This window comes from Gopherus flavomarginatus, chromosome 6 (assembly GCF_025201925.1).
Source record: "Gopherus flavomarginatus isolate rGopFla2 chromosome 6, rGopFla2.mat.asm, whole genome shotgun sequence".
Taxonomy (NCBI): Eukaryota; Metazoa; Chordata; order Testudines; family Testudinidae; genus Gopherus; species Gopherus flavomarginatus.
Genome location: NC_066622.1, coordinates 66,030,002 through 66,054,032, shown reverse-complemented (window position 1 = coordinate 66,054,032; position 24,031 = coordinate 66,030,002). Strand labels below are relative to the sequence as shown.

Sequence of the window (24,031 nt, the reverse complement as noted above, 5' to 3'; positions counted from 1 at the left end):
TTGTACAGCGCCCCAACTCCCCTCCAGCAGTTACCCTAATGTAACCCGGGGCACCGCTTGCCTGGAAGGGGGGATGATCCAGCCTGTCCCCTCCTCACTCTGGCCTGGTCCCCCCCGTGACCTCGGGGTGTCGATCCGCCCAGGGGCTGCCGCGATAGGAAGGTGCCGGGCTGCGCTGGCCTGTCCCCGCACCCCGCCGCAGGGCCTGGCGGGCTCGGAGGCGGCGGCCCAGCTGGCGGGGGCGGGACCGCGGCGGCCACCTCCCCTCCACTCCCTCCCTCCCGCGGAAGATGGCGACGGAGCGGCGCGGTGGCAGCGGCTCCCCCAGCGGCCGGAGCGGGACCCAGCGGCCGGGAGCCCGCGGCCCGGGACCGGCGTGAGGGGGAGGCGGGAGCCAGCGCGGCCACCCGCCGGAGGGGCCCCGGCGCCGGCTGGAGGTGAGGCGGGGCAGGGAGTGAACAGACCGGGGCTCGCGGTGTCCGGCCGGGCCCGCGGCGGCTCGTGGGGCCGCCTGGTGTGGCGGCTCGGCCCGGCCGTGCCTGGGGCTGGCGCCGGCGCCCGCGAATCTCAGCATCCCCCGCCCCGGTGGGTGGGGCAGAAACCCGGGCCCAGCGTGCCATGGGCGGGCGGGCACCTGGGGCTGCCCTTGGGCAATCCCTGGTTCACCCCTGCCAGTGTCCTTTGCCGGCAGGCGGCCCCCGCTGTCCCGAGCCCTGCCTGCAGAGCCATCCCCAGCCGGGCCCACATCTTAGAGGCGCTGCTGTAGCTACCTTGCTCAGGGCTGTGAGAAAATTTGCACCCTGAGCCCCTCCTTGGGTCGATTCAGGCTGCGGTTACATTGAAGAGCTTACAGTGGCGCAGCTGCACCTATGCAGTTGTGCTGCCCTGAGCTGTCTAGTGTAGCCCCTGTAAGTCCCTAGGAGAGAGCTCTTCCATTATCTTAATAAACCCACCCCTGAGCCCTGGCAGCTGTGTCAGGAGAAGCTCTTCTGCCAACATGGTGCTGTCCACACCAGTGCTTAGGTCATTTTAACTTACATCACCCAGGGGCGTGGCTCATTCACACCCCTGAGTGACACTGGCAGTGTAGACGTAGCCCTAGCCTCTGCTGTGGATAATACAGCTAGGTCTTCCATCAACCCGGACTTTCAGATGGGAGGATTACTTATCAACAGTAGTCCTTCTATTGACATAGCATGCGGCTAACCTGTGGCGCTACAGCAGCACAGCTGCAGCGACTGTACTATAGACATACCCTAAGATGCCTATCACTGTATATCTGTGCACATTGAGCTACCTGTACAGGGTGACAGGGTTATCCAAGGAGCTGATAATGGGGGAATATAGTAGAGTGCATTCCTGTGTGCCCAAACCCCATCTACCTTTCCAGGTTGGTTATTGAGTTGTGGCTTTCTTCCCCGGTGAAACTGGGGCAGCTTGCAGGTACTGTGCCTCCTTTGGTTCTTATGAAGCAGCAGAAGAGATTAGGATGCACCTGCTTTGGAGAAACAGACCACGGAGAGGAAATCCAGAAGCAAAGAGCATTCTGGAGCCTGTAAGGTCCCCTGGACTCCCTTCAGCCACCGAAAAGAATAACCCCATGTACCCTCTAACTGAGGATTTTAAAGCTCTCAGTGCCTTCCTTGATTAAGGTTTGTGTTTTCATTCCACTGATGGGAAGATTTAGGCACAGAGGGGTTAAAAGTGACTGCCCCAAGGTCAGGCAGTCTGGAGCAGTAGCACATCTGACTTCCAGTCTAGTGCTTTAAACACAAGAATATCTGTCCTACCCACTTCTTCTGAACTCTTTCTGTCCTATCCTGTTCTCCATCAGAGCCCTGGTTTTTACTGGAGTTTCACTTGGAGACCAGATTCTTATTCACTTATTTCTCTAAGCTGTTGAGTGCTGCTTACATCATGTTCCACCCCAAAGGTGGCTGCATCTCCACGGCCTTATCTACATTACACACTTTTATTGTGTTTGAACATGATTCTGAATAATTGAGTTAGATGGCATAATGCTGACCACAAGTGGAGCGGTCAGCATAAACTAGGACAAATCACGTTCAGCATCATGTCAAACTATGGTGATTAAACCCCGTGTTATGGCAACAAACATACTTTGGTCTGGTCTGTGTTGGCCTAAGTCATGTTCAGCACTGTGTAATGTAACTCAGTTGCTTCATGATCATGATGCAATACAATAAAATGAAGTAGCATAGACAAGGACAGTGGTGTGAGAAGTCATTCCAATATTTGTACATCTGGTTGAGTTGGTAAAGCACCTTGTATCCTTTGTGACTAAAAGTGCTATGTACATTCAGGATTATCTCTTCACTGATTCTCTTGTACGTTTGCTACCTTCCTTTTTTCACTTTTCACCCCTTCACAAATTCTCCAGTCTTTTTAATCCACTCTTTTCCCACTCTTTGGTCTCCCCCTTCACTTTCTTCTTTTCACATAGCCCTTCACATTCACTCCTCTGCTCCTTCCATCCTTGTTTAATTTCCAATCATGGCTGCCCTCCATCTATCAGTCATTACTGATAAATCTCCATTTCAGTGACTTGTTTTGTTTTTGCAGGCTGCAAACATGACTTTTAAAACAGCTTTGTTTCTGTGTGTGGGATTTCAAAATAGCTGTATTAGAAATTTGAAAGAGAAGTGCATATAAACTTCAGCATAAGTGCCAAAAAGTAGAGAACAACAAATCTCTGCAGGTTGTATTTAACTTTTCACTTACATGACAGGAAAAGAAAATGTATGTTCTTCAAGGCAGGTGTTGGGGTCATGTCCACCTGGCCTTCCCATATTGCTAAGGAAACTATTCCGGAATAACTAGTTCTGATTAACTCCATTATGGATGCTTTTATTCTGGAATAAGGCACTTGTAATCCATTTGGTTTAAACTAATTCAGATAAGGAACTCTTATTCTGGAACAAGAGTGTCCACACAAGGAGTTAATCATGAATAACGAATCTGCTTTAAATTCACGACCTACCTTATTCTGGATTAATTTTCATGTGTAGACAAGTCCTAAAACTCTGGTTGGGGGGAGGGGAAGAGTCCGGTGACATTTCTGATTGCAAAAAGGGGTTCCCAGTATAGAAAAGATTGAGAGTCACTGCTTTAATGTATTGATAGTATTTAAAAGCCTATAGAACAGAAGACTGGGTAGATAGTGCAGATGTGAACATAAGGGCTAGAATACTTGCATGTTTTTCAGTAGTGTCTAGCAGATGCATTGATGCTATCAACAGTATAAACTCTTCTGAAGGCATATTTTACCAATGTCATCTAACCTTCAGACCCTGTGTCTTATCTACATTAGTGTTTACACCTCTGGGTTAGATGACACAGTGGTAAAGATGCCTGGGCCTAGTCTGCACCAGTGAAAATGGTAAAGAGCTATCCAAGTGTCAACAGGGCGTGTGCGCATCCTGAACCCGTGCACATCTCCAGAACAGTGTTTGACAGGTTTTGATGCCTGTCTCCATCTCTCTGTGGTATAGCTGGAAGATGCAGAAGAGCTGCATAGATAAGATAATCTATTTCATTGTAATTGGCAGCATTGTTTACACATGATCTCTCACACATTTTCCTTTTTTTAAAGAATGCATCTCCATCCATGATAATAGCACGGGTCATAATCACTCAGCACTTGTAGCAAATCTCTTTTAATTGGCCTCATTTAACACCCATAAGGGTGTACTTTATTTTGCTCTCCTATGAATCCCCCTCCCCAAGTTGTATGTAATTTATTGCAGGGTATGTTACAGATAGAAGAACAGCCTCTGGCTGTCAGCAACCTTTTTGGTATGTCAGATTTCCAGCTTGACAGGCAGCTGCAGCAGAGTTTGTGGGTGCATGAGGCAATGATACTGCAGCTGCACAAGCAATTTGTGGTGCTGCTCAGGCTTGATGCATCTATTCTCTCCAGGATTCTTGTGCATCTGGAGACGATTGGGTTAACGGTCCTGTTGTTGTTTCTCTTTTCCTCCCAGCTTGCCTGTTGGCTTTGTTGAAGTCCAGGGTATTTGAGTTCCATTTCCCCCTTTTTAGCTGTTTTTCTAAGCTCTGAGCTTGAATGTAAATATCTCTAGGTTGCTCTTTTGTGTGAAGTTAGACTCTGAACACAGCATAGAGCTATCAGATGCATAATGTTAGTGCATATTTTTAAAAAACCCATCCAGCCCAGAAGTCTTTTTAAAACTTAAGGTTAATTTATTGTTTCTGAAAATAGGGGAAGCAGTTGTTTTGGTTTGAGTCAGACATAATAATGCAGGTGGATGCAGTTGCAAGCTTTGCCAAATTTGTACCACTCCACTTCAGCCTTGACCTGTAAGAACATCCCCCACAGGTCTGCCAGTGCACCTCATTCCTGACCTCTAGCTATCCTGTCTTTACAGCAGTATTTGCAGAGCTTGGCTTCTGGGCAGTTTCTGCCTGGGATCCGTGCCGTAGTTTCAGTATGGACCAATATCCAGAAAGGAAATGGTGGTGACGAAGCTCATTCCCTATGTGAGCTATTGGGGAATGCAACTGACCTCTGTAGAGGTGAAAGGTGTATGGATCCCTTATATCTGGAAGCTCCTCCCACACCACTCAGGGTTTGTCTCCACTAAAGTTTTGACCTTGAGTTAATTGATTGCCAGTTAATTTGAGGTAGTCCACATGTTTGTAAAGGCTAGTCTGGACCCTTCCGGAAGGTTTGTTCCTGGCTGTAAATATTTGTGGTTTACCCGGGATAAACGCCACAAGATGTGTATTTTATTTATTTATTTTCAGTGAAATAGGACTTATTTTCTTGTTTGTTTTTAAAGCTGTCACAAAAGCTCTCCAAACAAGAAGAGATGTGGTTGCAGTCTATTTCTGTATGGACTCAACCTGCTTTTGTGTAGGCTGAATGGAATGAATAGCCCAAAATAAACAAGACAGACTAGTTTCACTCAGAACCTGCAACCGTACTAATGACCTTGGGAAGATCCTTAGGAATATCTGTCTCTGCAGAGTGTGTAGCTGTATATAACTAAATATATTGCTCCTGCTGGGATTGTAGCACATTGAGTATTGACAAAAAGAACAGGAGTATGGTGTCCATTTTTCAAATTAATTCCAATTCAGCAGTCTCATGTTGGAGTCTGTTTTTGATGGACACCATTAAATTAGGCTTGAATAAAGACAGGGAGTGGATGGATCATTACACAAAGTAAAACTATTTTCCCATGTTTATTCCCCCCGCACACACGCTGTTCCTCACACCTTCCTGTCAACTGCTGCAAATGGACCATTTTGATTACGACTACAAAAAGTTTTTTTCTCTCATGCTGGTAATAGCTCACCTTAACTGATCACTCTTGTTAGAGTGTGTATGATAACACCCATTGTTTCATGTTCTCTGTGTATATATATATTTTCCACTACATGCATCCGATGAAATGGGCTGTAGCCCATGAAAGCTTATACTCAAATAAATTTTAGTCTCTAAGGTGCCACTAGTGCTCCTGTTCTTTTTGCGGATACAGACTAACACGGCTGCTACTCTGAAACTTAGTATTGACAGTGTTTCTACTGCTCTCAGGGTGAAATGTTAATTGTCTTAACTTAGCCTAAATGCTTGCAAACTGCTTCCCCATGAGATGAATTTAATTCTCATTAAATATAAATGCTGGAGTTAAATATTTAAACTAACCTTAATTAGATGCAAACTTTCATATTCCCTGGAAAATCATAGAAGATAGTGATGACTATCACTTGTTCATCTGGTGGTGCCCAGTGCAGGATTATTTCCTACAGTATATTATTACATGCTCTAACCCTCATTAATACAGAGTTGCCGGATGGTGCCTCATGCACTTCTAGAAGCTGAGTTCAGCAACACTCAAACCTCTGAAAACCAGGAAGTGTAGAGTAAGGTACAAGTCACCTGCAGCAAAGTTTTTAGGCACTTAATTTCTTTGTTTCTTAAAAATAATTTCTCAGCATCCCCATGTACCACAGTCCAACTGTCCACCTCCACTGCCTCTCGCTCCTTGACAGCGATCATCTTAGCCACAGAATACGCTGGCTGCCCCTCCATAACATCATCTCCTCTCTTTCTGCCTATCTAGTATAGCCTAGTTCTCCACAGAGGGATGGGTGTCAGAATGGGGCTTGCAGGTTGAGGGAGTTGGGGAACAGATGCAGGAACAGCACAGCAACTAGCAAGGAGTTGGTGGGGAAAAATTTTGAAGGGGGAGACAGACATGGAGGGACATGGATATGGGAGGGATGAGGACAGAGCTAAAGCCTCCAGCATCCCCCTCCTTTTCAACTCCACTCTTCCTGCCTTTCCCCCCACATTCCACCTCATTGCTCCACGCCCCCCCCCCCCTTCTGCTCAGACTCTGCTCTCACTACTCTGACATTGTCCCAGAGGAATGCAGCTGTCAGGGTATGTCATGAATAGTCTGTCTAGAGCTGTTCTGTTCTACACAAGCTGGAGTTTGTGTTGCCTCCAGCTTTTAGTCCCAGTGAGTTACAATAGTCCAAGCTTGGAGGTGATGAATATAATGACTCGTTGTATAGATGATCATCATTTGAGAGGGATGAGCATAGTTTTCTGATGAATTGGAGATGCAAGAAAGTCTTTTTCACTGCTCTTGATACCCGATTCTCCAGGATTAGTGCTGAATCCAATAAGACTTGAGACTCCTTACTTACTATCTTAATGAGGGTGGATGCCTTCAGTGGAGGAGAGCTCATTGTCTTGGCTAGCTCTGTCATGGTATTCTATCCCCAATCTGAACCTTGGAGTCCAAAAAATGGGGTACCAGCATGAATTCCTCTAAGCTTAATTACCAGCTAAGATCTGATACACTGCCACCACCCAAAAATATATAGTGTTTTGGGGCACTCTGGTCCCCCCCAAAAACCTTCCTTGGGGACCCCAAGGCCCAAATTCCTTGAGTCTTACAACAAAAGGGAATAAACCATTTCCCCCCCTTCTCCTTTCTTCCTCCCAGATCTTTCCCGCCCTGGGTACGCTAGGAGATCACTGTGATTCAAACTCCTTGAATCACAACACAGAGAAATCAGGTTTTTTACCCCCTTCTCTCACCAATTCCCTGGTAAGTACAGACTCAATTCCCTTGAGCCTCAACAAGGAGAAAAAATCAAACAGGTCTTAAAAAGCAAAACTTTTAATAAAAAGAAAGAAAAAAAGTAAAAGTTATCTCTGTAATTTAGATGGTAAAAGTTACAGAGTCTGTCAGCTTATAGACACTAGAGAGAACCCCTCCCCCCCCAGCAAAATACAATTTAAAATACTTCCAGCAAACTACACATTTGCAAATACAGAAAACAATCAAAAGACTATAACCGCCTTTCCTACTTAATACTCACTATTCTGAATATATAAGAGACTGTAGCAGGGAGATTGGCAAGAAACCTGGTTGCACATCCAGTCCCTTTCAGGACCCAAAGAGAACAAAGCAAAACCCAAAAAACACAAACAAAGGCTTCCCTCCACCGAGATTTGAAAGTATCTTGTTTTCTGATTGGTCCTCTGGTCAGGTGTTTTTGGTTCCCTGTTTGTTAACCCTTTACAGGTAAAAGAGACATTAACCCTTAACTATCTGTTTATGACAAGCTCCTTAAAGTTTTGTCCCCTTCCCACTATCATCACCCTAGTCAAGGTAACTTTAGTTTTCTATTCACCTAGTGTTCATCTAGGTGCTAATGTCTTTCAAGTATTCTGCCATCTTTGTTGTAGCATTGTCTGAGTCTATGGCAGATATTCAGAGGTGAGTTTCATCAATGTGGTGTTAGCAATGGAACCTATAGTGTCCTGTAATTTCTTCAAAAAGTAGGACAGGTGGCGTCTAGGGGAAGAGATAACATTTCTCCTTGCAGAGAGACCTCTCATATGAAAGGAAGATGAGAAATTAACTGCCATCACAGTTCTTTGAGTCGTTCTCATCTTATTTTTCTTAGTTTTGAACTGGATCTCTTGGATTCAGTGAGTGGTACTTTTAACTCAAGCTGTGTGCCCTTTTCTTTAGGCTGAGCCATACTTGCCTTCGTCGGAAACATAGGTCCTGCTGCTGTCTTCTGACTCCTATCATCCTGCTCCTGGGGGAATTCTGCGCCAAAAAAATTTAAAATTCTATGCACAATGTTTTAAAATTCTGAATAGTTTATTTGTCAAAATAACACAATGTAATCACACCAGTTTTAATTATTTTGGTAATTTATTTCAAAATAGCTCTCAGCAAGTATGTCTATAACAATACTGAAAACAGAAGTGATTCAGGAAATTATTTTTGACAAATAGATTCCTTATTAATACAGAACTTTCAGTACTAATTAATTTAAACTACAATACAGAACTATATTTCCCACACTCATCAGAAGTAGTGGAGAAGCTTGGAGGAGTCAGGGGTAAGGGAGGAGCTGAAGGAGAGGGAAGTAGCTTGGTAGTGAACCTGGAGGTTTATTGGGTGTGAATGGGAGAAGTATAGAACAGTTTGTTTTGGAGGGGGAAGCAGGGTGGATAAGAATAAATTATTTTTCAAAAAATAAAAAAAAAATCAGATTTTTTTTATTTAAATTGGATTTTTTTGATAAAATCCTTTTTGAAAAATAAAACCTATCTAAAGATAGTTTTAATTAAGATACATTATAGCTCAAAAATATTTCATCATGGAATAGGGATTATAAATTCTAATTATATACTAGACAATATATTCATGTAATGTTTAAAAAAAGTTTTGTAAGTGAGTTCCAATAGTTCATGGATTAGGAACCCAATCTTAATGGGGTTCAGGGTCTTCTGTATAGATTATTTAGCTTAATCGTTCTATCTACCCAATGGGACTCAGTGCTCAGTCTAGAAGATACCATCAGAGATGCTTAGTTTTGCAGTTCTCAAAATGTGGATTTGTCTCCAGAGATAACGTGCTTGTTAATAGCAAAAATGTTTTAAAATAAATAAATAATAGAAATGAGAAATAACAGACCTCAACCCTATTGTCCCTTTGCAAATTTGTGTGCACTGAGTCAATCCCTTACCTGTCTCTAAAAGTGCAAAGTTTCAAAAAGTTCAATGAATAGAAGATTGTTGGGGGTGGAATAGATCTGGACAAGGAGAAGAAGTCTGGAGATAAATGTGAGAAAGGGAGGGAGAGGCAGCAGAAACAAAAGTGAAACTGTTTGAGCAGCATGTTCCAGAATGCGCTTCTATATGGAAATCCATGATTAAATTGAGTCTTCCTGACTAGTGATTTAAATCAAATCCACCCTGGTGAGGGATTGTAAGGGAGTTGGGGCGCCTCCCCCATGCAGATGCTGGCTGACTCCTAGCCTTTCCCATTCAGGCAGGCACATCTGCCCCGTCTCCGTATGTCCCTGCACACCCACTCAGCCACCCCCTGCATCTCATCCTGCACCCTCACTCAGCTGCCCCCCATCCCCATGTGACCCTGCACCCCCACGCCATTCAGCCCCTGGCTTAGTCTGCCCCCTTCCCCTCCCCACACTAGTCCTTCTGAACTCCAGTCTATGTGATCCTCCCAGCAGCTCCATGTGCCCTGCTCTGTCTGTCTGCCCATATCCTGTGCCTCCTTACCTGGCCCTGTGGGCAGAGTGCTGTGAGGAATGCAGCCTCTCCTCCTCCCTGTTGGCTGCTGGCTGCTATGGCTGGCATCTCTGTATTGGTGCCACAACAGTGCATGATGGGCGAAATGTGTAACTGCAGTGTCTCTCCGACAGAATTTTCTGCAGAGAAAAAAAATTTGGGTGATGGTGGGGAACACACATGAATTTTGCATCTGTGCAGTGGCCCAGAATTCCCCCGAGGAGAACTGTCTGCTGTTTCTCTCAACTTGTGCCCTTCTCCTCTTCTTCCTGTGTCATTTCCCCCCTACCTTCATGAGAGAGCCCATCTTAAACCAATATTTCCAGAATAAATACCACCCTGACTCCAGGAGATGATGAAAGCATGTGCCATTAGGATGCGTTAGTATAAGTAGTTTGTTCTTGGTATCATCCCATAGTACTTGGAATGATGAAGCCTTGGCCTCATGCCATATAAGCACAGAGCTTCTCACAGTAATATTCTGCATGAACCATGACAAGTTTTGATTTTTGCCTCCCCCTCTCCCACTCCCAACCATTATTTTTAAAAGCAAATTCCCTCCTCCCACAATCGTATTTGATTTCTTGAAGCAGTTTTATTAGTTTCCGTATGCTGGGTTTAAGATTTTAAATCAAGGTTGTTTAAGTATTGTTCTAATTACAGGCCACGTCCACACTACAGAGTAAAATCGAAATTAATAAAATCGATTTTATAAAACAGGTTTTATAAAATCTATTTTACGCGTCCACACTAGGGCACATTACTTCGGTGGTGTGCGTCCATGGTCCCAGGCTACCATCGATTTCCGGAGCGGTGCACTCTGGGTAGCTCAGTAAAAGAATGGGACCAATAACTTCGATTTCCGTCCACACTAACCCTAAATCGATATAGTAATATCGATTTTAGGGTTACTCCTCTCGTTGAGCAGGAGTACAGAAATCGATTTTAAGACCCCTTAAAATCGATTTTAAGTGCCTTGTAGTGTGGACGAGTACAGCGTTAAATCGATTTAACGCTGTTTAAATCGATTTAACGCTGTAGTGTGGACCAGGCCACAGTTACTATTAAGTGTGACCTCTCTTGGGCTCGTTACTTTAATTCTCTTGCATCTATTATAGCTGTTGTATAATTATCCTTTTCTTCTGTCAATATGTCTTTATCACATGTCTGTATTGCTGAATGGAGATGGAGTGAATGGCCCCTTTGGCTGATGGGTAACATACTGTTTCTGTTACAAAGGGCATGTCTACACTGCCCTGCAGTTCGACCTTTGGGGGCATGAACAGCAGTGTGTGCCGAAGTGTTGTGCTGTAACTGCCCTGTGTGGACGCTGCGGGCATGAATTTGAAGGTCCCTCATTTGCACTAATGTAGTATGTTGTAGTACACAGTATAATCTGTTGAGTTATGTAATGGTGTGACATTGTCAATCGTTGTCTTTATGCATTTCAACGTTGGTTTGTATGGTGGTTTTTCTTTTTACCACTGCTGCAGACTGAGCAGAAGTATCTACGGAGCTCTCCACTCTAATGCAGTTACAGTTAATTTAGAAGCCAGTATTGGTTATGAATATTTCAGATATATCTTTTCAAAGTGCATTACTTTGTGTTTCTCAACTCTGAATTTCATCTGTCATTGTGCTTCCCATTTCTTATATACCTTTGAAGTTTTTCACAGACTTTATTAGCCTTGACTCATGTAAATAATTTTATCATCTCAAAATTTTTCTGCAACAGGCTCAAACTGTTTTTCAGATTATCAATTAATAATGGAGAAGCAGCAACCAGTACAAAGTTAAGGCCGGAAACCAGTTCCCATTTTATGGCGTGTTCTTCAGTTTGCCCTTAGAAACCACAAATAAAGGCCTATCAGGCTAAAAATTGGTAAGAGAAACAAGGCTCTGAGCTGTGCTCCTGATAGCTGTTATGCTACCACCTCTGCCTTCTTCTCTCTGTTCCTCATTCGGTTTAAACTCTTCCCCCCCACACCCAAGTGTGAGGGAGCAGGTCACTAGAGACCTTAGTGGGAATGGTTTTGAGTGGAGAAGACACGCTTGATCACAGAAGATCCAGGAGAGGAGAGAGCTTTCCACCTTTGCTGGATTGGTCAAGGTGTCAAGATCTGGGTGCGGCCTATAGTCATGGGCTCCACCATACCTGCCTTGAAGCCTTTCTCCAGTAGCTCTCAATCAGTCTGATGAGCTGTGCCAGAAGTTTTGGTACATCCCTGTGCCCTTCACCCGTCCCTCTCTTCACTCCAGAGTATCAGATCCATGTTTTCAGACAGCTGTTTATAAACCTACAGCTTTCTTTTTGTTTTTCCACTCAAGTATTTGTTCCCCCGCCTACCTTGGGAGTTTTTTTTCTCTTTAACACATCTCCTTTTATCATCATACCATCCCATTGCTGACTTCCTGGTCCTTCTTGTTACACTAGATGGAAGTTTGGGAGTGGGACTAAGGAGTCTTATATGAAAGACTTGGAAGGTTGAAGCTATTTAGAGTGCTCAGGCCTCTTTTTGTGTACATTTTTATTGTACAGCAGCTCATTTTGTAAGAGGGAGAAGATGGGCAAGAACATATTTATTGTTACGACTATTACCATAGAGCACACTCATGGGCCAGGACTCAGATGTGCTAGGCAGGGCTGGATTAACATTTTGTGGGCCTGGTGCCAAACATATTTGTGGGCCCCCATAGGGGCAATGGAGCATGGTGCAGGGAGGTCAGTCCCCAGAGCGAGCGGCCAGCAAGGGGCAATGGAGCATGGCACGGCAGGAGTGGCCCCGCTCCACCCAGCTCGGTGCGAGGATACTATTTACAAACTGGCAGTTGCCAGACACACAGTGGCCCGCCTAGCCCTGTGCTGCCAGCATGCCTCTTCCCCTCGGGGTTGGGCCTATGCAATGCCACACGGCCCCCTCCCGCCCAACACGCCATAGGTGCCGACTCTGTGGGTGCTCTGGAGCTCCCACAGGAAAAAAAATTGTGTGTGCTCGGCACCCACTGGCAGCCCTGCCAATCAGATCCTCCCCCTCGTCCCCAGTGCCTCCCGTCCACCGATGATCAGCTGTTCAGCAGCGGGAAGGAGGTGCTGTTGGGAAGGGGAGGAGCAGGGGCAGGAAGAGGCAGGGGCACTCTGGGGAGGGTGCAGAATGGGGCAGGAAGAGGCAGGGCAGGGTGGAGTGGGGGCAGGAAGAGGTGGGGGGCAGGGCCTTGGGGGAAAGGGTGGACTAGGGGTGGGGCTTGGGACAGAGATGGGGTCAAGCACCCATGGGGAAATCAGAAATTTAGCACCTCTGCAATCCCCCCAACTCCCTATGGCCAGAGCCCTCCCAACCCCCCCCCCCCCCCACAATTGCAGAGCGCCTTGCAGAACCCTGCAGGCCGAGAGGAGGAAATGGTGGCCTGTGGGGAGCCAAGTGGAGCAGGCTGGGGCCCCTTCTGAGCATGAGCCCAGCTCCATGACTGGTGCAATTGTAAACCCAGCACTGGTGCAGTTGTAAACCCGGCACTGGTGCTAGGTGCTGTACAAACACAACAAAAAGATAGTCCCTGCCCAGAGTATAAGACTAGACAGAGTAGTGGAGGTTGATACAGTGTTCAAGTTCAAAGCTGAAATTCACTTGAAGGATGGAATGTGCTTATGAACCACTAGGTCTAATAATCTGTATTTAATGTTTTTAAAAATTGGTCCAGATTAACAGACTTGGAGGCAGCACCATCTTTTGCCTCAAGAGGTAAGATATTGGAAACAGCAAAGCAAGTTTCCTCCATGCTTCCACCCTGAGGTGTAAGGACCACCGCCAGGGAATCAAAGGTAGTTAGCTCTTCATCACCCTATCAGTTCATAGTCTCTGTATTTAGACTGTTAGCAAGGGACTAAAAGACACCAATTTTGATGTATTGAGCAAACCAAGTCACTGAGAGTATGTTACCCTACTGCTCTGCTCTCTGTACAGGCTCGCCCATTGAATCCAGAGTCCAATACAGTGTTTTTCTTGTGACGTTTGGAGCCCTTCTTGGGATTGTCTTCTCCCTATGCAGTCATGACCTCTCTTGACAGGTGCGTTCTCCATGAAACTTTTCATATATCTGGGATGAGGATAAGAAGGTGGAGGGAGACTTGTGGGCACAGATGGCAGAACTTTCATAAGTGCTCACCCAAGATCCTGGAACTCTCAGCCAAATGAAACAAGAATGGCCACTGATCTTGCTGCATTCAAAACCAAATGCAACACTCAAGCTAATTTAAGTTTCTTACAATACATTATTCTCAGAAACAATTGAAAACCCAACCTCATCCTGTAACCCAATCAAGTAACTTTCTCATACCTGCTGGGAAGGGTGAATGTAGTTGTATGGGCACCATATAAGACTTGAACTACTGTAGATGTTTACTCTGGTCCCATATGAATAGGACTGGCATCCACTGATTTGCATCACAGGGTCATCATACAGCCATCAGATCACTTTTGGTCACTACTGATTTGATTCAGATTTGGAATTGGGAACCTCAGTGGGAAAGGCTCTTCTTATCCTATTACCAATCTCCAGGGCCATTCAGAGACAACTGAGGCAATGTCACTTTTGCCTGGGTAGGTTAAAAATTCTTAGAGAAGTTTTTATGTTAATTTCTGTTGGTTTTGGAAAGCAGCAGCTCTGCCATTTTTATAGTGGTGGTTCCACTGTTGGGGTTGCTCAGGCATGGCATCTTTCTTCTGGCCAGGAAGAAGGGCTGGCTCTGCATTCTTTAACTTGCTGCATTGGGCCAGCTCCTAGCTATATTTGCCTTGCTGTTATACTGGTAGCAGAAATCATGAGCTGTCAAGATGTTGACTAAGGGTATGTCTATACTATCTGCTGGATTGGCGGGTAGTGTTCAATGTATCGAGGATCGATTTATCGCGTCTTGTCTGGACGCAATAAATCGATCTGCTAATTGACGCCCATACTCCACCTTGGCAGGAGAAGTAAGTGGAGTCAACAGAGGAGCCGCGGGTAATCGACTCGCCACCGTGAGAATGGCCAGGTAAGTTGAACTAAGGTACTTCGACTTCAGAAGTTGCGTATCTTAGTTCGAACCCCCCCCCACTAGTGTAGCCCTGGCCTAAGTCACTTTTGAAAATCTTGGGTTGTAGCACATCTGGGAACAGATTGCCTTGAGGTGGAGCAAAGGAATCTCCTTTCTCTTGTCCGCTGAGCTAGCCTATGCATCTTCCTGGCACAGAAATCCTACTGCTTCTCCTTGTACAGAAGCAGTGTGTGCAGAGCACAGCAATCTGTAGGCAGCTAAGTGATGCAAAGGACTCTCCTCTCTTAGCCAGTGTTTCATTATTCTCTCTGCCTGAGGCTTCAAAGCTTTGTTTTTTTAGTTAAAATCTTTAAACAATGGGTTATATGTTTTCACAGACTTTGGAGGGTTTGAAATAGCAATTACCCTCAGGCATTTGGCTCAAGATTACAGCAATAAGTGCAATGATCAGAAGCCACAACCTCCTCTGTAAACCAGGCTGTCATAAGGTTACCTCTGCAGCGTCTATCTCCAGGGAAGTGCATCATTCTTTACTGAGGGCTTGGCTACACTCAAAACTCCAAAGCGCTGCCGCGGCAGCACTTTGAAGTGCGAGAGTGGTCGCAGCGCCAGCGCTGGGAGAGAGCTCTCCCAGCGCTGCAGGTACTCCACCTCCCCATGGAGATTAGCTTGCAGAGCTGAGAGCCGCGCTCCCAGCGCTGGGGCACTGTTTACACTGGCGCTTTGCAGCGCTGTAACTTGCTGCGGTCAGGGGTGTGTTTTTTTTTCACCTCCCTGAGCAAGACAGTTACAGCGCTGTAAAGTGCCAGTGTAGCCAAGGCCTAATTCAAGGAAAAGCCAGATCCTCCTGGCCCCTCGCAGATGTGTTGGTTTGTGGGGTGGACGTTAGGGGGAGAGTTCCCAACAAGTTGTTAATAATTTTGCTATAGAGCAGAATCAACCAGTGTCTGAAATCTTCTAGCTCCTGCTAAAGGGGGGACTCTTAGAGAGTGCGTAGCACAATGTTCGCCAGAACCTCACCCGAGCCTTTGGACCTCACCACAGTACAGTTAATAATTAGTATCTAGTTGCTGATTTATTGCAAAACCTTGTCTTAAAGGAGAGATTTGCCCATGTTCTACAGCACAGCAGTCTGAAATTTTCCATGGCTATAACACGTTTAAATTGCAGGGTAACTTTTATGACTATTGACATTTCTGAGCTTTGTGCTAGCAGATGCCATCTTCTGAAAAGTGACCTTATAAGTGCGAGGGTCCAATGTCAGAGATTGTGTGCAAACCAGCTACCATCCTGCTGTGGTGTTTGAGATGACAATCAGAATAAGAACGCTTCTTGAGTGTTTTGTTTAAATATCAAACAGTCAGGTTTTCCTTCTGATGCTGTGAGATCTAAAGCAGGTTACAAATATCAGCCATTCTACTGTCTGTGATGCTTCACAGTAAGATGTCAGCTGCCAATAGGAATCCAAAAGCCATTTCTAATAAAAACCTACATTTTCAAATGCAATGCAATTTATTTGTGGTAGGAAGAGCTCATTTCATGTGGACTTTGTTGTGCACAATGGGACTTGCTTTTTTTCTAAAGAGTAATTTTATCTCAGGAACGTTCATTCAGCAAAGTTGTATGGTGTCCATACTTCTGAGGTTCTGTGACGCTTTCCATCTCTGACAGATTCTGTTGATTGGCAGCCAGTCATCATGCTCTAGTCTCCCAACATTCTGGCCTGTTCTTATCTTGCCATAAATGCCGTGCCATGCTGCTCTCATAACAGTCAGAAATAGCATGTGCTGACTGGCTCCTGGTTTTATCAATTGACTCCCCTCTCCCAAAAAGAATCTGAGGAGGAACTGTTCCATTTTCTTATTTCTAAGGCCCGCCCCCCGTTGGCATCATGTAACCTTTCAAAAGGAAAAGAAAGATAAGCGCTTACTATACCACTTCCCCCGTTCAAGGTATTTGGCACACAATAGCCTTATCTGGAAAACTTAGTGCTGATCTTTCAACAATGGGTGCAAGCACTAGTGTAGGCAGGGATCAGGCATTTTCAGCACTGTCCTGTGAGCAGATGATCATGGCAAGGTGGTATAAGCACTGTGTCATGTCTATATTTGTGCTTACACAGCTGCATTGTCGGTGGGGAAACTGGTACTGCATTTTCTACTGAAGCTACGTTCTTTACCCTCACTACACAGAGTCCCTCACAGTGGGGGGAGAGAAGTTATCCCCATTTTGTATTTGGAAAAACTGAGACATGGAGAGGGTTGGTAACAGACCTATAATGACACAACAAACGTGAGCTCTGGAGCATCTTGATTCCAAGACTGGCTCTCATTCCATTAGAGGATACTGCCTAATGACTTTACTGGGGAGATGATGTTTCCTTAAATTAGCATCATTTCATTTTGCATTCTGTAGCTCCCAGGAAAAGTACTGACAAGTCTTACCCCAGCTGTATGTGCAAAGTTTTCTGTCTGATACTGGAAGTATCTGCACAAATATCTGTGTTACATGGATGATCAAAACACAAACAAAATACCAACTTCCTAAACCTGCTTTTTAATCCTTCCATCTCTATGCATACCCATTCAAGCTCTGTAACGAAGAGAGCACACCATAGGTTAAACACTACTGGAAGCGCCATGCTGTGAATTAAGCAGACTTTTTTGATGTGTTGATTTTCCTCATTGGCTTTGCAGCATGATATGAGCAGGGCTGTCCCTAGCCATTTTGGTGCCCTATGCAGCCCCCTCCCCGTGGGGGGCCCCAGGCCTGGGTGGGTGGAGGGGAGCTAGTCCCAGGCCTTCACAGGGAGAGGGCTGGGGGGAAGGGGAGAAACCACGCCCCAACCCCAGCCCGCTCCACTCTGCTCCCCAGGCTCCCAGGGAGTGTGGTGAGTGCAGACCCATCCCCTGCAGGGGAGTGGGGGTCGGGTTGGGGCGGAGCAGGGATGGGGGCTATGGGGAAGAGGCGGAGCAGGGTCTGGAGCAGCATGCAGCTGCACAGGGCACCAGGAAATATGGTACCCCAAATTCCCTGCTGCCCTACGCAGCTGCATACTTTGCATATGGGTAAGGATGGCCATTGGTATGAGCAATTTAAACTCTGGTTCTCAAGCACTAAATCTTGTAACAGTAAAGTACAATCCACTTTTCAGTTTGATTTGGCTTTTTTGTGCTGCCTTTTTTCCTTTTCTTTTGGGAGTAAGTGATTTGTACCCTGAATTAGTTCCTGCATCTAGCCCTCTGTTCCTCACAATTGTGGTAACAGCAGTGGGGTACACTCAGGGTATCGGCCCAAAGGATCCAGACAGCTGAGCTTTGCTAGAATACAGTGAGCACAAACATGTATTGAGATGGTTTAAAACTAAAAAAAAAATAGAAGAGTGTAAATGTTCTGTGACATTTGTAGCAAGACAGCTTAATTTATGGCTTGGCTAACCCAAGTCAATAATTTCTTCCCTCCTTTTGTAACCTATCTAGTGCAAATGAGCAATTTTATTTTTTCTCTCTCAAACCAGCCTTTCCTTTCCTCCCCTTTCCCTTTCCCTTTCCCTTTCCCTTTCCCTTTAAGTAGCTGCCTGTGGCACTGCATCTTTTTCATACCTGTCTCAGTCCATAAAACTAGTTAAATAGAAAAGAGGGAGGGAGGAAGCTGTTGCAGAAACTGCAAAACCCTCTGAGGAGAGTCCCTCTGATTTAAAAAAAGAAAAAGTATTAGACATCACTTTAGTCACCATCGGTTTGCTTAAACTAGGAGAAAATCTGCATTTTTAAAACGTGTTGGGTAAAATGTAACTAACATGTTTTAAAACTTTAGTGTAGACAAGACAAGATGTTAACTGTTAAATGTGAATAGTTGTGAAGAAACCGTCTAGGTGCAGTGTAGTTTTAAGCCTGTAAACAACCTGAAACACTAGCTCGGATGGCCCCATTTGTCTAAGTGGGGGATGTTGCTGCAAGAGAAGCTGGAATTGTATCCTTATTTGCCTCGTTTCGTAAAGAGAAGGCTTTTTTCTGCTTGGTTTTTACTTTAGAAGCATCATAAATATCAAGTCCTACCATCTCTGCTTTTGCTGAAGACTCCTTTTATAGCTCACCTTTAAAGGGATTTAAATGTCTGGACTCTGAATAGATTTACAGTGTTCCCTGTAATTTTGACCTGCAGAACCCTCTGCCCGTATTGTCCTGCATTTGTTGTTGACCTGGTGCACCTGGTTCCTACCCCAGTCCTAAACAGCAACTGACACTTGTGTTATCTTTTTGTAATGTGAACAGATGCCCACTAAGAACTGGAATGAAACCAAACTAATTTTCATATATTACCTTAGCGTAAATTTGAATCCAGGACTTCAGATGGAAAAGACATGCTAATTCACTTTATCACTCAGCCCCATATTTTGTTTTTAAACTATTCACCACTGTTTTGCAAAGACGCTTTACAGAAAAGGCAGTGTGTAGAACGGAGGAGCCATCAGCTCCATCTAGAAAGGTTGTATGTCATGCAAAGGCGGCTATGAACACAACTTTGTCCTTCCGACTGCCATCCACATGGCCAGGAGGGCTCAGAGGCAATGTGCCATAGTATGGCTGGACCTGGCTAATGCTTTTGGATCGATGCTCCATCAGCACATTTTTGTCATGCTGCGAGAGTTCAGGATGCCTGAAAACTTTCTCCAACTGATCCAGGAACTTTATTAAGGCTGCACCACCACCATCCGCTCCGTGGAAGGAGAGATCCCTGCAATTCCTATCCATAGTGGTGTGACGCAAGGTTGTCCCCTCAGCCCCATCATTTTCAACTTAGCCATGGAGCTGCTCAAACGAGCCATCTTCAGCGAGCCATGCAGTTTTGACCTGTACAGCAACGGCATGAATATCCTGGCCTATGCAGACGATCTGGTCCTGACTGCAGACAACCTCAAGTATCTCAAACAAATGCTCGAGATCACCAGACAGGCTGCCAACTGGGTGGGACTCCACTTCAGTGTTAGGAAGTGTGCATCCCTGCATATCGATGGCAGTAGAAGGGACTCAGTCCAGGCGACGTCTTTTCAAATGCACGGTCCTATGATATTACTTGAGGACAGGATACCAAGATCTTGGCACACCCATGGGTTTCCACGTCCAGCATATGCTTGAGGGATACCATCACGGAGATCCTACAAGATGTGGCCAGGATCCACTCCTCCCTACTGGTACCATGGCAGAAGACCAATGCCTTGAACATCTTCCTGATCCCCCGTATCTCATCCGTCCTGAGGGGCTCTGTCATGGCGAAGGTACCTCTGAACAAGGCAGACAACACCATCAGGCAGCTAGTAAAGAAGTGGATGTTTCTTCCCCAGAGAGCCAGCAATGAACTGGTGTACATCTTGCGCAGGCAGGGCGATGCCAGCGTCCCTCATATGGGTGATCTGTGCGACGTTGCAGTGATCACTCACGCCTTCCGCCTTCTGACATGCCTGGACACCAGGGTGAGGAACATCGCAGAAAGTACCATGTGGGATGTCATGTAAGAAGCGAATTGCCAGGACCCGCTCCAACCAAGATGTCACCATCTACCTGAGCAGCTCACTGGAAGGCGAATTTGGAAGAGACAGGGGAGACTTTGCTTAGCTCTGAACTCGTGCCCGCAGTGCTACTTGACAACTGGAGAAGCGTATCGGCTGCCACTGGGTGTGGTGCAAGAAACGCCAGGAGCTGGGAGTCCTGGTGCCACAGGTGAAGAACATGGACCACACAATTCTCACTCTGAAAGCTAGAACCATGCTGGAGAGGACCCTGAAGGATGCCATCTGCTGCCAGTATGTGGAAAACCTGAAGCAGAAGCCAGACCAGGGCAAGGCATTCGAGATGACGTGCAAGTGGGACACCAGCAACCACTTCCTCCCCGGGGGCAGCTTCACTCCATTTGCTGACTGGAGGTTCAACTGCGTTCCACAGAATGGAGCCATCCACCACGGGAATCGAGACAAGCTATGTAATAAGTACAGCTATGCCAACAGGACACTACCCCACATCCTGTGTAGCTGCAAGCCCCATTCCAGAGCCTTGCAGTTATGAGACAACGCCATCCAAGATTGCCTGGTCGGCGCCATCCCACCAACCGTAGGGGAGATTGCCATAGACTCCACCATCCCCGGAACCGACAGCCATCTGCGATTGGACATCGTTATCACCAGCAAGGACCTGAAGAAGATCATCATGGTGAAGGTCACAGTGCCCTGCGAGAACAGGACCCCAGCCTTCTGTGATGCCCAGGCTCAAAAGGTGGAGACCCTCTGGCCAACACCTTGAAAGCTAGGGTTTACCAGATTCAGACAGATGCGCTGATCATTGGAACCCTTGGTGCATGAGACCCCAGTAACAAACCCGTGCTGAGAGAATACAGAATTAGTCAGTGCTACGCTTGGCTGATGCGGCAACTCATGGTGTTGGACGTCATCAAATGGCTGAGGGACATCTACATAGAACACATCACTGGCCATCGGCAGTACCAGAAGGGATGAGCTGGAGTGCCAGTGAGAAGTGCAGTGGGGAAAATATTTTCCAAATGGACCATCTACCCTAAATGCTCAATTACTGAGGGACAATCTACACTCATTCCTATATTTGCTTTCTACAACCAACTCTCTGTATAACTTTCATGAGTGATATACCTGAGTTTTCGGATTCTAATATCTAAACTGTATTGTTTAAATGTATTCACTTTAATTTGGGTTGTTGCTGATTATGCACTATATGTATCTTATGACTTTTTAAAACAAACTTTGTATTGTGGATAATCTAAGCACTATACCCAGATGTACAGACACTCTTTTCTTAAGCTGTATACTATATAATTTTTTTAACATTAGCTTTAATAACATTTTTAAATCTACAGACCAGATTTATTATCTGGGGTTGCCTTGTTTGCAATGTAGCAGGAGATTACTTGCTCAAAACTTGTTCCCAGAGTTGCACAGATTAATACAAAATATTTGCTTAGCTCCAAGAAGCTTCTCAGACAGGTGAAACAACATGGTCCTTGTCTCCAAAGGGAAAGGCAGGGGGAAGGATGGGTTGCAACAAGGAACAGGGGGACTGACTGGCAAAGTCTGCTGTGGAGCTTTCCAATTTCATGGTATTTCTCTGGATTTTTTTCTTTTAACCGTACTACTTCATTTTAGCTTCTTCTGAGGAAAGAAGTGTTTGTTAGCTGAGGGGCGGGAGTAGGGTTTGAGCAGGCCTTTGGAATAAAGGCCAATTTTAAAGAGAAACTTCAAGGACGAAAGGGTGGAGGTGTGGTGGGGTGATTAAGAAATGGGCTGCAGACCTCAGGAGTTATGTGGCAGAAGGCACAGAGGTGTGAGTGAGGGTGAGTGGGTTATTTTGCATTTGTCTTTCCTGAATTTCATCTTGTTTAATTCAGAGCAGTTCTCCAATTTGTCAAGGTTGTTTTGAATTCTAATCCTGTCCCCCAACGTGCTTGATGTCATCTGCAGATTTTATAAGCATAAAGGCAAGTCCTCGACTTTGACATTTGTGTTACGACAAATGGCACTTACCATGTTTATAAATTGACACCCTGTTTCGACTTTCTGATGTTGTTTTGACTTTTGACTCTTGATTTGACATTGTTCCTATGGGAAAATTGAGTTATGAGGTTTTGACTTAAGATGCGATTTTCAGGAACCAATTGTGTCATAAGTCTGAGGACTGCCTGTACTCTCCATTCCATTATCCCTGGATAATGCTGGTGATGATGCTGGTGTATTAAAACAGGAAGTAAGCACAGCTGTGTTCCACCAGATCCATTAGGAATGCTGAGCGGAGGAGGGTGGGAGAGAGACATGGTTTCCTAATGAAGAAGAACAGAACAGTTAGGGAAAGATGTTAAGCTCAAGTTTCTGAAAGGGGAAAATGTGAGGAGTAGAATGAGAAGTCAAAGTGCACAAGTGTTCCTTTAATGTCTTTACAAGGAAGTAAAGAAGATGTTGATTTGTAGTTGAACTTTTCACTTTGTTGCCCAGCGCTGACTTCTGCTGTTTTGAAGCCCTGGATAGCTCCTCCATGCCAGGAATTATTTTTTGGGATCAAATGGAAAAATGACATTTGCCTGAGGCCTTTCTGTAAAATGTTCTGTATTTAACCTTATCTGCATAATGTGCGCTGGTGGGAAGTATCTTTTGAGCCTGGAATTCCCTCCTTGGTTCTGTAACTGGCAGGTGGTGATTGTTGTTTGTTTATTAGAACTGTTCATTGCCAAATGTAAACATGTTTGTGCTGATCACAAACTGGGTCACAAACTGCTCTTCAGAGTTAATCTGGATGCTCAGTGGGGAAAAAAATGGAGACTAGAGAGAAACAATATCCTACACTTAGGTCTTTGTCCCAAATTCCAAGGTATAGTCATATAGTAACTTACATTTTTAGTTGGACCTGCTAAAATGATGGTGTGACATTACCCAGGGTACAGTCTGGATGGTTGAACAGCTGTGTTCCCTCAATTCTCCAGCCTGGAGTGCCTTTTACACTGCTTTGCTATGAGAGCAACCATTCCTCATCTGCTCACACACAGCCACCAGCATGTAAATTACCCCCAATATATAAATTACTCCCAGCTGTACTGTATGAGTGCTATGGCCAGCAAATTCTTGAATTACACTGTAGAGTAACACCAGCAAATTCCCAGTCTCAGACTTTCTCCCATGACTGGGCCGTACAAGATGCACATTTCTCTCCTGAAGAACACAAGCTCTCATAAAATCCATTATTTTATGAATAGAAAATGATATGCACAAATCCTGCTCTCTCAAATGGAGTTTCCCAAACACTTCAATCCAAGTACACTGGTTCAGATAGAATAATAAAACAAGTTTACTAACTACAGAGAGATCGATTTTAAGTAATTACAAGTAATAGGCATAAAAGTCAGAATTCGGTTACAAAGAAATAAGATAACATGCAACTAGCCCCTAACTTAACAAGCTAAGTGAATTAAAAGCAAAAGTCTCTCTCACCATGTTTTAGCATGTCTTACTGGCTGAATGCCTTTCAGACAGGATGCCTCCCTCAGGCCAAAGCTGTTACTATGTTTCTCAGGGATTGTGGCAGCCGTGGGTAGAGAGAAAGGGAATAATAACTTGGGATGTGTCTTCCCCATTCTTATACTTTTCCTCCTCTTTGAGAATCATCTACAGCTTTGGTTCAGGACAGAGGCCATGGCTACACTAGAGAGTTGCAGTGCTGGTGAGGGGGTTACAGCGCTGCAACTTAGGATGTGGCCACACTTGCAAAGCACGGCCAGCGCTGCAACTCCCTGGTTGCAGCGCTGGCTGTACACCCGGTCGAGCCTCGGGTGTAGCGATTCCAGCGCTGGTGATCCAGCTCTGGTCAGCAAGT

At 45.3% G+C, this 24,031-nt stretch overlaps 1 protein-coding gene across 6 annotated transcripts in view; it reads left to right on the top strand.

Annotated features, from left to right (window-relative positions):
• The first annotated feature begins 289 nt into the window (after positions 1 to 289).
• The window catches only part of NDST2 (N-deacetylase and N-sulfotransferase 2), a 240,805-nt gene continuing 217,063 nt past the window's right edge, over positions 290 to 24,031 (top strand). For 3 of the 6 annotated variants that reach the window (XM_050960095.1, XM_050960088.1, XM_050960085.1), the window contains exon 1: positions 290 to 437. The gene's annotated coding sequence lies outside the window, so the exon portion shown is untranslated. Of the gene's footprint in view, positions 438 to 1,436; positions 1,653 to 7,004; positions 7,110 to 13,575; positions 13,680 to 14,581; positions 14,646 to 24,031 lie in introns of those variants that run through there. The other 3 variants (XM_050960086.1, XM_050960091.1, XM_050960096.1) reach the window with 3 other exon arrangements.